This window comes from Saimiri boliviensis, chromosome 19, assembly GCF_048565385.1.
Source record: "Saimiri boliviensis isolate mSaiBol1 chromosome 19, mSaiBol1.pri, whole genome shotgun sequence".
In the NCBI taxonomy this organism is placed as follows: Eukaryota; Metazoa; Chordata; class Mammalia; order Primates; family Cebidae; genus Saimiri; species Saimiri boliviensis.
This window is the reverse complement of record NC_133467.1, coordinates 34,812,591-34,828,657: the sequence shown is the minus strand read 5'-3', so window position 1 is coordinate 34,828,657 and position 16,067 is coordinate 34,812,591. Positions and strand designations below refer to the sequence as shown.

The following is a 16,067-nucleotide window of genomic DNA, read 5'->3' as shown; positions in this document are numbered from 1 at the left end:
CACGCCGCCATGCCTGGCTAATTTTTTTTTTTTTTTTGTATTTTTAGTAGAGATGAGGTTTCACCATGTTGACCAGACTGGTCTCGAACTCCTGACCTCAGACAATCCACCTGTCTTGGCCTCCCAAAGTGCTGGGATTATAGGTGTGAGCCACTGCGCCTGGTCTCCAGCTAATTTTTAAATGTTTGTTTTGTTTTGTTTTAGATGGAGTTTTGCTCTTGTTGCCAGGCCGGAGTGCAATGGTGTGATCTCAGCTCACTGCAACCTCCACCTCCCGGGTTCAAGCAATTCTCCTGCCTCAGCCTCCAGAGTAGCTGGGACTATAGGCATGCACCACCACACCCGGCTAATGTTTGTATTTTTAGTAGAGACAGGGTTTCACTGTGTTGGCTAGGCTAGACTTGAACTCCTGACTTCAGGTGACTCACCTGCCTCAGCCTCCCAAAGTGCTGTGAGCCACTGCACCTGTTCTTAAATTTTTTACAGAGATGAGGTCTCACTATGTTGCCAAGGCTGGTCTCAAACTCCTGGGCCCAAGCGATCCTCCTGCCTCGGCCTCCCAAAGTGCTGGAATTATAGTTGTGAGCCACTGCGCCTGGCCTGCAGGGTTGAATTTGGCAAGATGAAGGAAGTGCAGTGAACTGGAGACCTCTGGTTTTCTTCAGTCCCTGCAGGTGTTCCTGCTGGAGATAGGATCCTGTCACCCCGGCCCCACTGACAGACACCTCAGCTCCTAAGATCTTCGTGTAACTCACCCTTCTTCCTCCAGCTCAGACCAACTGAAGTCCGACCTCTTCTCAAGATCTACCCTTTTTCCAGCATCGCTGTCGTTTCATTCATGGTCTCTGCCCTCTGTGAAAATGAAATCTGTCTGGCAGTTTCTCCTTTACATCCTCAGCTCCACTAACCCTGCCTCATGCCATGATGCCAGTACTTTTATTCTGTCCCTCAAAGAGATGAGGTTTAGCAAGGCTTCCTCACCTCCCTCCTAGCAATGTTCCCTCCTCCACCATCTGAAATTCAGACTGGGACTCCAGTCATCGTGTTGCTTTTCCTGCCTTTAGCTTAACTCCCTGAGCCCCCCTCCCATTTTCCCTCAGCCTTCTGAGCTCAGGAAATGGTGCATGGGAGAGGCCAGGGCTGGGTCTCACACAATGGTTTTATTTAGCTCTAGAATGAGATCACATTATGTCATATCACTGCTTCCGCTGAGCAGAGAGATAGGAGATTCTGAAATAGGTCTGGGATCAGATGCTTGAGACAGGGGAGGCGGGGGGTGGGAAAACAGAAAGGGGATCTAAGAAGTCATTTTACTTGTCTTCCTGCCTCTGGATGGAATCGTCTTCCCACCACTGCAAACCATCAGTGTGTCCTGTCCCTTCCTCCAAGTGGGTAACCTTCACAGATTGCACTGGTCATCAAAGATTTCTTAGGCATTCTACTGGGAGCTGGATGGGAATATATAATATTTTAATAGAGAGAGACATCTGTTACTCAAAACTCTGAGACCGTAATTTCTTTAGGGTGTTACAGCTTTGAAGTCGGTCAAATTTGCTAGCTCTGCCCCTTCCTTTCTTTGTTCAAGACAGTCTCACTCTGTCACTGAGGCTGGAGTGCAGTGGCACAATCCTGTCTCATTGTAACCTCCACCTCCTAGGTTAAAGCAATTCTCCTGCCTCAGCCTCCCAAGCAGCTGGGATTACAGGTGCCTGTCATCACGCCTGGCTAATTTTTTATTTCTACTAGAGACAGGATTTTGCCATGTTGGCAGGGCTGGTCTTGAACTCCTGAACTCAGGTGATTCACCCACCTCAACCTCCCAAAGTGCAGCGCCTCATCTGGATGTGTCTGGAGCTATGCCACTTTCATAAGCCACATAACCTTGGGAACTTAACTTTTTTTTTTTCTTTCTTGGACCCAGGGTCTGGCTCTGTTGCCAAGGCTGGAGTGCAGCCTTGATCAGAGCTCACTGTAGTCTCAAACTCCTGGGTCAAGCGATCCTCCTGCTTTAGCATCCAGTAGCTGGGACTACATGTATGCACCACCATGCTCTAAGTTCAAAAAAATTTGGGAGCTGGGCACAGTGGCTCACGCCAGTAATTGAGCACTTTGGGAGGCCCAGGTGGGTAAATCATCAGGTCAGGATTTTGAGACCAGCCTGGCCAATATGGTGAAACTCCGTCTCTACTAAAAATACAAAAATTAGGCGGGCATAATGGTGGGCACCTGTAATCCCAGCTACTAGGGAGGCTGAGGCAGGAGAATCACTTGAACCCGGGAGGAAGAGGCTGCAGTGAGCCAAAACTGCACGAGTGTACTCCAGCCTGAGCAACAAGAGTGAGACTCCATCTAAAAAAAATTTTTTTTTAGAGATGGGGCCTCACTGTGTTGCCCAGGTTGGTCTTGAACTCCTGGCCTCAAGTGATCCTTTTGCCTTGGCCTCCCTAAGTGTTGGGATTATAGATGTGAGCCCCTTAGCCCAGCCCAGCCAGCTTTTTTGACCCTCAGACTCATGTAAAAATGAAAATGAGAGGTTGGGTGTAGTGGCTCACGCCTGTAATCCCAGCAGTTTAGGAGGGTGAGGTGGGTGGATCACCTGAGGTCAGAAGTTTGAGACTAGCCTGACCAATGTGGTGAAACCCTGTCTCTACTAAAAAGACAAAATTAGCCAGGTGCGGTGGCTCACGCCTGTAATCCTAGCACGCTGCCCAGGCTGGTCTCAAACTCCCAGGCTGAACTGATCTGACTGTTTTGGCCTCCCACAGTGCTAGGATTACAGGCATAAACCACCTCGCCTGGCCAAAACTTACTTTGTAAGGATGTTGAGAGACTTGACGATAATGTATGCAATGCAACGAGTCCCCCTTACATCTGTCTTTGGTACATATTAGGTGCTCAATAAATACTATTATTATTGTTGCTATTATTACTTAGAGGCATGGAGACAGCAGGGCATGTTGAAACAGAGAGCTAGAAAGAAAGAGGCTCGGCCGGGGTTGGTGGCTCACGCCTGTAATCCCAGCACTTTGGGAGTCTGAGGTGGGTGGATCATGAGGTGAAGAGATGGAGACCATTCTGGCCAACATGGTGAAACCCTGTCTCTACTAAAAATACAAATATTAGCTGGGTGTGGTGGCTCATGCCTGTAATCCAAGCACTTTGGAGGCCATGGTGGGCGGATCACCTGAGGTCGGGAGTTCAAGACCAGCCTGACCAACATGGTGAAACCACGCCTTAAAAAAATTTTTTTTTAAAAAAAGAAGGAAAGAAAAAGAAAAAAGGAGACCTAAGATAGAAGCAGAAATAGGCATCATATGATGGTGACCCACTGTTTACTCTTAGAGACAGAATAAATAACCCACGGGTGACACTAACATAGCTATGATGGGAACGGTTATCATAAACAGCTTCTGATGGGAAAGCGTGTATGCAACCACAGCAAGAAGAAATGAGAGCTTTTTTGTTCTTTGGGGCCCTGTTGAGCCCTGATATAGATGTCCTCTTCAAGGAGAAGAAAGGGATAGAATGGCCTCTGGAAATTTAAAGCAAGGGTTAGCAAACTACAGCCTCTGGGACAAATCTGTCCTGCTATCTTTTTTTTAATAGGTGAAAAAAGAATACTTTGAGACACAAAATTATATGAAATTCAAATTTCGGTACCCATAAATAAAGTATTTTTGGAATGCAGCCATGTTCAGTCATTTACATATTGTCTATGGCTGTTTTTGCATTATATCAGCAAAGTTAATAGTTGCAAAAGAGACCCCACAAAGCCTGATATATAGATATATCCTGAGTCTGGGATCCTAATATATGTATATGTGTATTTTATATATATATATATATATATTTTTTTTTTTTTTTTTTTTTTTGAGGTGGAGTTTCACTTTTGTTGCCTAGGTTGGAGTGCAATGGCATGATTTCAGCTCACTGCAATTTCCGCCTCCCAGGTTCAAGAGATTCTCCTGCCCCAGCCTTCAGAGTAGCTGGGACTACAGGCACACACCACTACTCCCAGCTAATTTTAGTATTTTTTTTCTTTTTCTTTTTTTTTTTTTTTTGAGACGGAGTTTCGCTCTTGTTACCCAGGCTGAAGTGCAATGGCTCGATCTCAGCTCACCACAACCTCTGCCTCCTGGCTTCAGGCAATTCTCCTGCCTCAACCTCCCAAGTAGCTGGGATTACATGTGCCCATCACCATGCCCAGCTAATTTTCGTATTTTTATCCTTTTTTTTTTTTTTTTTTTTTTTGAGACGGAGTTTCGCTCTTGTTACCCAGGCTGGAGTGCAATGGCGCGATCTCAGCTCACCGCAACCTCCGCCTCCTAGGTTCAGGCAATTCTCCTGTCTCAGCCTCCTGAGTAGGTGGGATTACAGGCACGCACCACCATGCCCAGCTAATTTTTTGTATTTTTAGTAGAGACGGGGTTTCACCTTGTTGACCAAGATGGTCTCGATCTCTTGACCTTGTGATCCACCCGCCTCGGCCTCCCAAAGTGCTGGGATTACAGGCTTGAGCCACCGCGCCCGGCTTAATTTTCGTATTTTTAGTAGAGACAGGGTGTCACCATGTTGATCAGGCTGGTCTCGTACTCCTGACTTCCAGTGATCCACCTGCCTCGGCCTCCCAGAGTCCTGGGATTGCAAGCATTAGCTGCTGTACCCAGCCAACATACCTACTCCCTAAGTGTCATCTGAGGCCTATGGAGAGATAATGAGTGTCAACATCCATTTTGTGCCATCTTCAAAATATTTCTTTCTTCCTTTTTTTTTTTTTTTGAGATGGAGTTTCGCTCTTGTTACCCAGGCTGGAGTGCAATGGCGCGATCTCAGCTCACCGCAACCTCCGCCTCCTGGGCTCAGGCAATTCTCCTGCCTCAGCCTCCTGAGTAGCTGGGATTACAGGCACGTGCCACCATGCCCAGCTAATTTTTTGTATTTTTAGTAGAGACGGGGTTTCACCGTGTTGACCAGGATGGTCTCGATTTCTTGACCTCGTGATCCACCCACCTCGGCCTCCCAAAGTGCTGGGATTACAGGCTTGAGCCACCACGCCCGGCTCTTTCTTTTTTTTTTAGAGACAGGGTTTCACCATGTTGGCCAGGTTGGTCTTGAACTGCTGACCTCAGGTAATCCACCCGCCTCAACCTCCCAAAGTGCTGGGATTACAAGCGTGAACCACCATGCCTGGCCTTTTTTATTTTTTATTTTTTAAATATTTCTTGAAATAGACATTATCCCTATTTTACACATGAAGAAACAGGCTGCGTAGGTGGTGGTGCATCTGTAATCCCAGCTACTCGGGAGGCTGAGGCAGGAGAATCGCTTGAACCTGGGAGGTGGAGGTTGCAGTGAGCTGAGATTGTGCCACTACACTCCAGCCTGGGCGACAGAGTGAGACTCTATTTCAATAAAAAAGAAAAAAAAGAGGCTTGTGAAGGCCGGGCGCGGTGGCTCAGGCCTGTAATCCCAGCACTTTGGGAGGCTGAGGTGGGTGGATCACGAGGTCAAGAGATCGAGACCATCCTGGTCAACATGGTGAAACCCCGTCTCTACTAAAAATACAAAAAATTAGCTGGGCATGGCGGCGCGTGCCTGTAATCCCAGCTACTCAGGAGGCTGAGGCAGAATTGCCTGAACCCAGGAGGCGGAGGTTGCGGTAAGCCGAGATCGCACCATTGCACTCCAGCCTGGGTAATAAGAGCGAAACTCTGTCTCAAAAAAAAAAAAAAAAAAAAAAAAAAAAAGAGGCCTCACAGAGATCTTAAGTAACTGGCTGGAAGTTACACAGCTGATAGGAGGTGGAATTGAGTTTTCAAAGCTGATCCATCACATTATGGAGCCTGAATTCCTTTCTGAAACCAGAAAACAAGCTCACAAAGAGAGCAAGTGGCTAGCATTTTTTTTTTTTTTTAGACAGAGTCTCCCTGTGTCACCCAAGCTGGAGTACAGTGGCACAATCTCGGCCACTGCCTCCCAGATACAAGTGATTCTACTGCCTCAGCCTCCTGAGTAGTTGGGATTACAGGCATGCACCACCATGCCTGGTGAATTTTTGCAATTTTAGTATAGACGGGGTTGCTCCATGTTGGCCAGGCTGGTCTTGAACTCCTGACCTGAAGCAATTCAACCATCTTGGCCTCCCAAAGTGCTGGGATTACAGACCTGAGCCACTGCGCCTGGCCTATCAAGTGGCAAGCTTTTCTTTCTTTCTTTCTTCCTTTTTTTTTTTGAGATAGAGTCTCATTCTGTCACCTAGGCTGGAGTGCAATGGCGCTATCTCGGCTCACTGCAACCTCGGCTTCCCAGGTTCAAGTAATTCTCCCGCCTCAGCCTTCCGAGTCGTTGAGATTACAGGCACCCACCATCGTGCCCAGCTAATTTTTGTATTTTTGTAGAGAAGGGGTTTTCACCATGTTGCCCAGGCTGGTCTTGAACTCCTGACCTCAGGTGATCCACTCACCTCAGCCTCCCAAAGTACACGGATTACAGGTATGAGCCACTACGCCAGGCCAAGTGGCTAGCTTTGAAAGAAATCTGGCAACAGTTTTTACCCACCTTATTCCTACCTTCCTGACCTCAGCCAAAGAAAGGAAGCAGCTTCCAAGAGAAGTAAGACAGGGGTCCCAGCCGGGCGCGGTGGCTCAAGCCTGTAATCCCAGCCCTTTGGGAGGCCGAGGCGGGTGGATCACGAGGTCAAGAGATCGAGACCATCCTGGTCAACATGGTGAAACCCCGTCTCTACTAAAAATACAAAAAATTAGCTGGGCATGGTGGCGCGTGCCTGTAATCCCAGCTACTCAGGAGGCTGAGGCAGGAGAATTGCCTGAACCCAGGAGGCGGAGGTTGCGGTGAGCCGAGATCGTGCCATTGCACTCCAGCCTGGGTAACAAGAGCGACACTCCGTCTCAAAAAAAAAAAAAAAAAAAAAAAAAAAAAAAAAGACAGGGGTCCCAAAGAAGTGAAATGTATCCTTTTGTTAGCTTAGGCATCTGAATGAGGTGATGGGGAACAGGCAGATCTCTGGTTGCGTTTGCTGCCAGCAAACACTGAACATGGGGGAGGAACTGCTGAGAGCAACCAAGCAGCCAGGCGCTGTGGCCTGGAGGCAATGCTGGCTGGCCCTTTTGCAGCCTGAGAAGCTTTCTTGACTTGGGCTGTGGGATCCTAAATCTACCAAGGCGGCCGATATTGGAGAAGACCCAAGAGAACTGGATAAGAAAGACTGAGGAGGAAGAGAGAGGGCAAATGACATGTCATACTGGCTCTCCTCCAAATCTCCTGGCCATGGGCAGGGGTGGGGGGAGCACAGGGTCACAAAAACTCTTTGATGGTTCAAAATTTAACCTAACGTTTCTTCTCCTGCAGAAAGTAAACCATTAATCCAACAGTGCCCTGCAAAGAAGGGTAAAGCAAAGCTTCTCTTCACCTCAGATAAAGAAGGCCCCAGGAGCCACAATTCCTTCCCAACTGCTCCCTAGATACCCCATTCCAAGACAGAAGCACCTGAGTCTCTGATACGTTCCTGCTTCACCCATCTGTCTGACTTGGCTGAACGAACGCTGGTGTCCTGGAACTCTTTCTCTGACCTTCCTGTCCACTGCCAGAGAGTAGTAGAATTCCAAAAATGAAAGGAAAGTAAAAGATACAGAGGATCCATTCATTCAGCAAAGATTACTTTAGCACTTTCTAAGTGTTAGGCACAGAGAAGAGGACCCAGAAGGGTCTTTGCACAAACGTAAACACAATGGCAAGACCTGGCTACTGTCCCTTAGTGGGCAGAGGCCAGTATGGGCAAAAGCCATTTGTCCTATCAGCTTCCGGGTTGTCTCCTGAGAGACACTGTACTTAGTTCTGGGATTTCAAAGCGTTTGCAGAACCCTAATCTAACCACACACCCCTCTACTAAGCCAGCTACAGGCATCTCAGACACTGTCCCTAGATCATCCCCATGTCCTTGATGTACTAGTTTCATAAGTTGGTCAGGAATTTTGCTGATCTGGGCTTCCAAGTATGACCACCTTTTTTTTTTTTTTAATTGGTTAGTAAACTGAACTTAGGGACCCTGCCCTCTTCCCTTCTGCTGGACCTGTAGCTGTACGCTTATTCCACCAGGGGCTTGGGACCCAGACTAGCTCTTTATCTGTGGGGGACAGAGAATAAAAGGGTCAAGACCAACCAGTCCTCTTCTACCTCCTGCCAGTTCCCTGGCATGTGTTCTGGGTGCTATGCCAGACGAGTGGGGCAAGAGAGGGTCTGCGGGTAAGGACTCAGGAAGGGAAGAGGGAAACTCACCAGACCTGGGAGATATCACAAAGATGGGGGGCCTGCTTCTGTCCTCAGTTGGTGACTTTAGTCCGGAACAAAGTCCTGCTTCAGGTGGCCCCCTTAAAAACCCAGTCCAGCACCTTAGTTGGGGGCGCCTCTCTCTTGGTCCTTTTAAGGGAGCTGCTCATGGTCCAGAAGTTTGCACAGGAGAAAGGGGGGACTCATTCCAGTCCAGACCAGCTGCCTCTTCAACCACTATAGCCCTTCCCTTCCCCGCCCTACTCCAAACACCCTGAACAGTGCTGTGCCCAGTCCCTTAACCCTTTCAGTGCCACCACTGATCCCAGGGACTCCTGGGTCCCTCTGTCTTCAGCATTTCCTGAACACAGGGTGGCTACAGAGAATTCAGACTTGTGTGGAAACAGGTACAAGAAGCCATGCTGGGGTCACCCTGAGGAGAGAGTATGTAGGAAGCTGACAGCCCAGGGAACATTCACCCTCCCTCTAACAGGGTCAGGGAGAAGCTGGGGAGGGGAGAAAGCAGACATCTCAGGGAAAGAAAGAGCTGCCCCTGGAAACCTACTTTACAGCAGGGTCCTCAGCGACGGCAGCGGGGGGTCCTTCTTCCTCTCAAATTCGGCTTCAAAACTGATGGTCTGCCATGCTCCGTGGCTCATGCCTATACTCCCAGCACTTTGGGAGGCTGAGGAGGGATCACTTGAGGTCAAGAGTTAGAGACCTGCCTGGCCAACATGGTGAAACCTGTTTCTACTAAAAATACAAAAATTAGCCTGGCGTGGTGGTGCATACCTGTAATCCCAGCTAACGGGGAGGCTGAGGCAGGAGAATCAATTGAACCTGGGATGCACAGGTTATAGCGAGCTGAGGTCACACCACTGTACTCTAGCCTGGGCAACAGAGTGAGACTCCATCTCAAAACAAACAAAAAACCCTGATTGTCGGTCCCTTTAAGAGGCAGGTTACAGCAATGGAGGAAAGATTGTATTTTGTGTGTGCGTGCGTGTGTGTGTGTGTGTGTGTGTGTGTGTGTGTGTGTGTGATGAAAGTACAGGGTGGAGCGGTTACAAGGCAGTTCCACTGAGAAGGGCCCGAGCGTCAGCACCAGGAACTGAAGTGACCGAGCAACTCAGCATACCCAGGGCTTATGGCTTGTTGTGGATACCAGCGGGATATTTGACCAGCTCCTCCACTCTCTTCCCAGATAACAGCTTCTGGGGTGGGGCAGGGGCTGACTCACCACCTCTGCTTTCCCTGGGGCAGAGGACAGCTGGGGCGGAAGTCGGACTTCCCAAGGTAACGGGGAGCCCTCCTCACCTCCTGTGGTCTGGTAGAAAGGGCAGGTTGGAGTTGGAAGATGGCTGGCTCTGCCACTCACTAGTTGCAGGGCCCTGAGTCCCCTATTTAGCCTCATTTCCTCATCTGTAAAATGAAGACGTTAAATGAGACATGTGCAAACAAAGTCCAAAAGTGGAAGGTAAATGCTGGGTCCATAATAAATAAATACGTTAGCTGCCACTGGCTGGGCAACCTTGGACAAGCCGCTTCAGCCTGCGTCTTTCCTAACCTATTAAATGAGAGGATTAAATTAGGTCATCTATGGTCTATCCTTGCTTGAAAATTCTGCTGCCAGATGCAGAACTGTGCGTGCCCTTCCCCACCTGGCTGGGCCCCCCTCACACAATAAGAAAGTGACAGTGATTGCTCCTCACTTCACAAGAACACAGGGGTGACGCCCGCCCTATCATACTGGTGAGGGGTCCTCAAAAATCCTCTAATTAAACAATTTTGTGATTGTCCAGATGAGGAAACAGTCTCCAAGAGGGAAAGCTATTATGTATCTATACATAATTTATATATATAATATATAAATAACGTGTGTGTGTGTGTGTGTGTGTGTGTATGTGTGTGTATAATTTTTGGCCAGACACAGTGGCTCACGCCTGTAATCCCAGCACTGGGAGGCCAAGGCAGGCGAATCATGAGGTCAGGAGTTTGAGACTGGACTGGCCAATATGGTGAAATGCCCTCTCTACTAAAAATACAAAAATTAGCCAGGCGTGGTGGCATGTGCCTATAGTCCCAGCTACTTGGGAGGCTGAGGCAGAAGAATCTCTTGAATGCAGAAGGCAGGGGTTGCAGGGAGCCAAAATTGTGCCACTGCACTCCAGCCTGGAACAGAGTGACAGAGCGAGACTCTGTTTTTCTGTTGAGATAGGGTCTCACTCTGTCACCCAGGCTGGAGTGCTGTGGCATGATCATGGCTCACTAAAGCTTTAACTCCTGGGCTCAAGCAGTCCTCCTGCTTCAGCCTCCTGAGAAGAGGGCATGATTTACCCAAGGCCATACAGCCAGTGAGTGGTGGAGTTGGGGCTGGGACCCAGTACTCCTGCCTCTATGGCATATGCTGCTTCCCTCATCCTTAGCTGCTCTCTCAAGGGACTAAGCCTTGGTAAGTTCTCTTTTTCTTTCTTTTTTTTTTTTTTTTTTTTTGAGACGGAGTTTCGCTCTTGTTACCCAGGCTGGAGTGCAATGGCGCGATCTCGGCTCATCGCAACCTCCGTCTCCTGGGTTTAGGCAATTCTCCTGCCTCAGCCTCCTGAGTAGCTGGGATTACAGGCATGTGCCACCATGCCCAGCTAATTTTTTGTATTTTTAGTAGAGACGGGGTTTCACCATGTTGACCTGGATGGTCTCGATCTCTTGACCTCGTGATCCACCCGCCTCAGCCTCCCAAAGTGCTGGGATTACAGGCTTGAGCCACTGCGCCCGGCTGCCTTGGTAACTTCTCATCCTTTCACTGAACCACTCCATTACTTCCAGCTTTGTAGAATTTTTTTTTTTTTGAGATGGAATCTCACTCTGTTGCCAAGGCTGGAGTGCAGTGGCACAATCTCAGCTCACTGCAACCTCCGCCTCCCGGGTTCATGCAATTTTCCTGCCTTAGCCTCCTGAGTGGCTGGGACCACAGGCATGTACCACCACACTCAGCTAATTTTTGTATTTTTAGTAGAGAAGGGGTTTCACCGTGTTGGTCTGGGTGGTCTCAAACTCCTCACGTCGTGGTCTGCCTGCCTCGGCCTCCTAAAGTGTTGGGATTGTAAGTGTGAGCCACCACACCTTGCCACTTTGTAGAAATTCTTTTACCTGTTTCCCATTTACTTTCTTCGAGTGTCAAAGCTGATTACAGGAAGGGGGCGGAAATCAAGGTACCTGGCTCCTCCTGGTACTGGGGCAGGGTATGGGTAAGCAGACACCAGCTGAAAGTCTGCACAATGAGGGAGGGCTGGAGGGCTGGTCTCCAGGGGTGGGGGCACCTGGAACAGGCTGGCGGCTGACCTATCTGTATTGCCTTTTAGGGAGGTGCCTCAGTTTGGTACCCGGCCTCCCGGAAGGATGTGGGATCACTGCTTACTTTCCTCTCTGCTCACAGATCTGCACACAATCCTGAGATCAAGGTTCACGCCTCCCTAGGGTGGTTTTCAGTTAGAGTGGAGGAGTGTTGTCTGCCACTCATCCTCCTATTAAATTACCTCAAGAAGTTAAGAGGGCTCGCCTGGTGCGGTGGCTCAAGCCTGTAATCCCAGCACTTTGGGAGGCCGAGGCGGGTGGATCACGAGGTCAAGAGATCGAGACCATCCTGGTCAACATGGTGAAACCCCGTCTCTACTAAAAATACAAAAAATTAGCTGGGCATGGCGGCGCGTACCTGTAATCCCAGCTACTCGGGAGGCTGAGGCAGGAGAATTGCCTGAACCCGGGAGGCGGAGGTTGCGGCGAGCCGAGGTCGCGCCATTGCACTCCAGCCTGGGTAACGAGAGCGAAACTCTGTCTCAAAAAAAAAAAAAAAAAAAAGAAGTTAAGAGGGCTCAATCCTAAAGCCAACCATTCCAGCTAAGACTGTCTATAGATTTTAGAGGCTCTTTTATTCTCCAACACCACTGCTTAAGGGAGGCTCACATTCCATCCTGACTCCAAGAAAGCTGATCTCTTAGGAGATGAGGTATCTAGCTTTGGCCTTCTTTCAAGTTGCCTGTGACACCAACTGCCTTCACAATGCTTCTCTTGTCATGTGTGTCAGGCCTACGTTTCCCTCCTAGTTGCCTTCTCTATGACAAAGGCTAGGACACAAAGTGTTGAGTTTTGTAAGGCAAAGTACAATAAAGACACCCCACCTTTTGGGAAAGGAGCACCTCTGAGTTCAGATTAAGGAAGAAATCTTTTTTTTTTTTTTTTTTTTTGAGACGGAGTTTCGCTCTTGTTACCCAGGCTGGAGTGCAATGGCGCGATCTCGGCTCACCGCAACCTCCGCCTCCTGGGTTCAGGCAATTCTCCTGCCTCAGCCTCCTGAGTAGCTGGGATTACAGGCATGCACCACCATGCCCAGCTAATTTTTTTTGGTATTTTTAGTAGAGACGGGGTTTCACCATGTTGACCAGGATGGTCTCGATCTCTCGACCTTGTGATGCACCCGCCTCGGCCTCCCAAAGTGCTGGGATTACAGGCTTGAGCCACCGCGCCCGGCAGGAAAAAATCTTTTTTTTTTTTTTTTTTTTTTTTTTTTTTTTTTTTTTTGAGACAGAGTTTCGCTCTTGTTACCCAGGCTGGAGTGCAATGGCGCGATCTCGGCTCACCGCAACCTCCGCCTCCTGAGTTCGGGCAATTCTCCCGCCTCAGCCTCCTGAGTATCTGGGATTACAGGCACGCGCCACCATGCCCAGCTAATTTTTTGTATTTTTAGTAGAGACGGGGTTTCACTATGTTGACCGGGATGGTCTCGATCTCTCGACCTCGTGATCCACCCGCCTCGGCCTCCCAAAGTGCTGGGATTACAGGCTTGAGCCACCGCGCCCGGCCAGGAAGAAATCTTATACAGTCTCCGACTTATGATGGTTTAAGATTTTTTTTTTTGACTTTACAAGGGTGTGAGAGCCATACACAATCAGTAGAAACCCTGTTCCAAGTACCATAAAACCATTGCTTTTTACTTTCAGTACAGTAGTCCATAAATTACATGAGATATTCAACACTTTACTTTTTGAGACAGAGTCTCACTCTGTCGCCAGGCTGGAGTGCCCTGGCATGATTTCGATTCCCTGCAACCTCCGCCTCCTGGATTCTCCTGCCTCAGCCTCCCGAGTAGCTGGGACTACAGGCATGCACCACCACACCCAGCTAATTTTTGTATTTTTTCTTTTTTTCAGCAGAGATGGGGTTTCACCATGTTGGCCAGGATGGCCTCAATCTCTTGATCTCATGATCTGCCCACCTCCCAAAATGCTGAGATTACAGGCATGAGCCACTGTGCCCAGCCAAACACTTTATTATAAAATACGCTTTGTGGGCCAGGAGCAGTGGCTCACGCCTGTAATCCCAGCACTTTGGGAGGATCACTTGAGCTCAGGAGTTCGAGACCCAGCCTGGCCAATATGGTGAACCCCACTCTATTAATATTATAAAAATTAGCTGAGCATGGTGGCGGGAATCTGTAATCCCAGCTACTTTGGGAGGCTGAGGCATGAGAATCGCTTGAACCTGGGAGGTGAAGGTTGCAGTGAGCCGAGACTACCACTGTATTCCAGCCTGGGTCACGGAGTGAGACTCCATCTCAAAAAATAAACAAACAAAAATAAAATAAAATAGGCTTAGTGTTAGATGACTTTGCCCAACTGTAGGCGAATGAAGTGTTCAGAGTATGTTTAAGGTAGAATGGGCAAAGTTATGATGTTTGGTATGTTAGGTGTATTAAATGCATTTTCAACTTATAACATTTTTCAATTTACAACAGGGTTATGTCCTGATAACCCTATTGGAAGTCAAGAAACACCTGTATTACCTTCCAGAGTTATGAAGTTTGCCCTGTCCTCTAAGCCAGAACCCCTCCCCCTATAGGTTAACTCATTACATTTTATATTTTCCTTGGAGACTACCCAGACGGAAAATAGCATTTCCTCCTTCAGAGACTAACAGTCCATAGTCCTAGAGAGCAAAATGATGTGTATCAGACTAGCTCCCTTTCCCTTCCCCACACCTGTTCTCAACCCCAGGCCTCTGACTCATTGCCCTTTCCTCCCCATTCTCCTGAGCAAGTCCCAGGGTCTCTACCAGGAACACAATGAACAAAAGCAAATACATCTTCCTTGCCTCTAACCTGGCCAGTCCTGGGATGTCCAAGCTGCAGCCCCTGAAAGAGGGATGTGAGCTGGCAGAGGGCTACTCCATTTGGGGCCTCCCGTTGTCTCCATGTTCTTTTCATCCTCCTGGGGCCTGGAGGCACCGACTGCTGGGCTAGGGAAAGGTTAAACCAGTTGGGCAGGGGAGCCGGGAAAGAGGAATCTAAACTGGGCAACTTCGTAGCAGGAACAAAGCCTGTGTTTGTTGGGTTTCCCTCCTGCCTGGGAGGCTGTTCTCAGACCACGGCATTCCTGGGTTGGACAGAGTCAGCTCAGAGTGGCTTCTCCCCACAGTTGCTTCAGCAAAAGTCACTGCCGTTCCATAGGTCACACTTAGAGTCAAACTCAAGGGATCCAGGCACTTCTTCCCTGCCAGAGCTCAAAGAACAGAGGCATTGAGAGTAAATTCAGGCCAGGTGCGGTGGCTCATGCCTGTAATCCCAGCACTTTAGGAGGCTGAGGCAGGAGGATCACTTGTCAGGAGTTCAAGACCAATGTGGCCAACATGGTGAAACCCCATCTCTACTAAAAATTAAAATATTAGCCAGGTGTGGTAGTGTGTGCCTGTAATCCAAGCTACTCAGGAAGCTGAGGCAAGAACATTGCTTGAACCAAGGAGGTGGAGGTTGCAGTGAGCTGGAATTGCACCACTGTACTCCAGCCTGAGCAACAGAGCAAGACTCCTTCTCAAAAAATAAAAAATTAGCCGGGCGCGGTGGCTCAAGCCTGTAATCCCAGCACTTTGGGAGGCCGAGGCGGGTGGATCACGAGGTCAAGAGATCGAGACCATCCTGGTCAACATGGTGAAACCCCGTCTCTACTAAAAATACAAAAAAATTAGCTGGGCATGGTGGCGTGTGCCTGTAATCGCAGCTACTCAGGAGGCTGAGGCAGAAGAATTGCCTGAACCCAGGAGGCGGAGGTTGCGGTGAGCCAAGATTGCGCCACTGCACTCCAGCCTGGGTAACAAGAGCGAAACACCATCTCAAAAAAAAAAAAAAATTTAAAAAAACAAAAAAGGGGCTGGATGCGGTGGCTCACGCCTGTAATCCCAGCACTTTGGGAGGCTGAGGCAGGAGGATTATTTGAGGGCAGGAGTTAGAGACCAGCTTGACCTACATAGCGAAACCCCATCTCTACCAAAATACAAAAATTAGCTGGGTGTGGTGGTGGGTGCCTGTAATCCCAGCTACTTGGGAGGCCGAAGCAGGAAAATCACTTGAACCCAGGAGGTGGTGGTTCCAAGTGAGCCAAGATTGCACCACTACACTCCAGCCTGGGTAACAGAGCAAGACTCCCTCTCAAAAAAAAAAAAAAAAAAAAAAGTAAGGCCAAGGTGGGTGGATCACCTGAGGTCAGAAGTTGTTTGAGACCAGCCCAGACAACATGGTGAAACCCCATCTCTACTAAAAATACCAAAAAAATTAGCTGGGCGTGGTGGTGGGTGCCTATAATCCTAGCTATTCGGAAGGCTGAGGCAGGAGAATCGCTTGTCCTCGGGAGGTGGAGGTTGCAGTGAGCAGAGATCACAACATTGCACTCCAGCCTGGGCAACAGAACGATATTCCATCTCAAAAAAAAGTAAAATTAAAGCTCAAGAAAAGCTAG

At 48.8% G+C, this 16,067-nt stretch overlaps 1 protein-coding gene across 3 annotated transcripts in view; it reads right to left on the bottom strand.

Annotated features, from left to right (window-relative positions):
- ARHGEF2 (Rho/Rac guanine nucleotide exchange factor 2) overlaps nt 1–8,528 on the bottom strand; it is a 66,304-nt gene extending 57,776 nt beyond the window's left edge. The window contains exons 1-2 of one of the 3 annotated variants that reach the window (XM_074389568.1): nt 8,296–8,528; nt 756–852 (exon numbers count right to left, since the gene is read on the bottom strand). The gene's annotated coding sequence lies outside the window, so the exon portion shown is untranslated. Of the gene's footprint in view, nt 1–755; nt 2,380–8,295 lie in introns of those variants that run through there. The other 2 variants (XM_074389567.1, XM_074389569.1) reach the window with 2 other exon arrangements.
- Nucleotides 8,529–16,067: the final 7,539 nt, after the last annotated feature.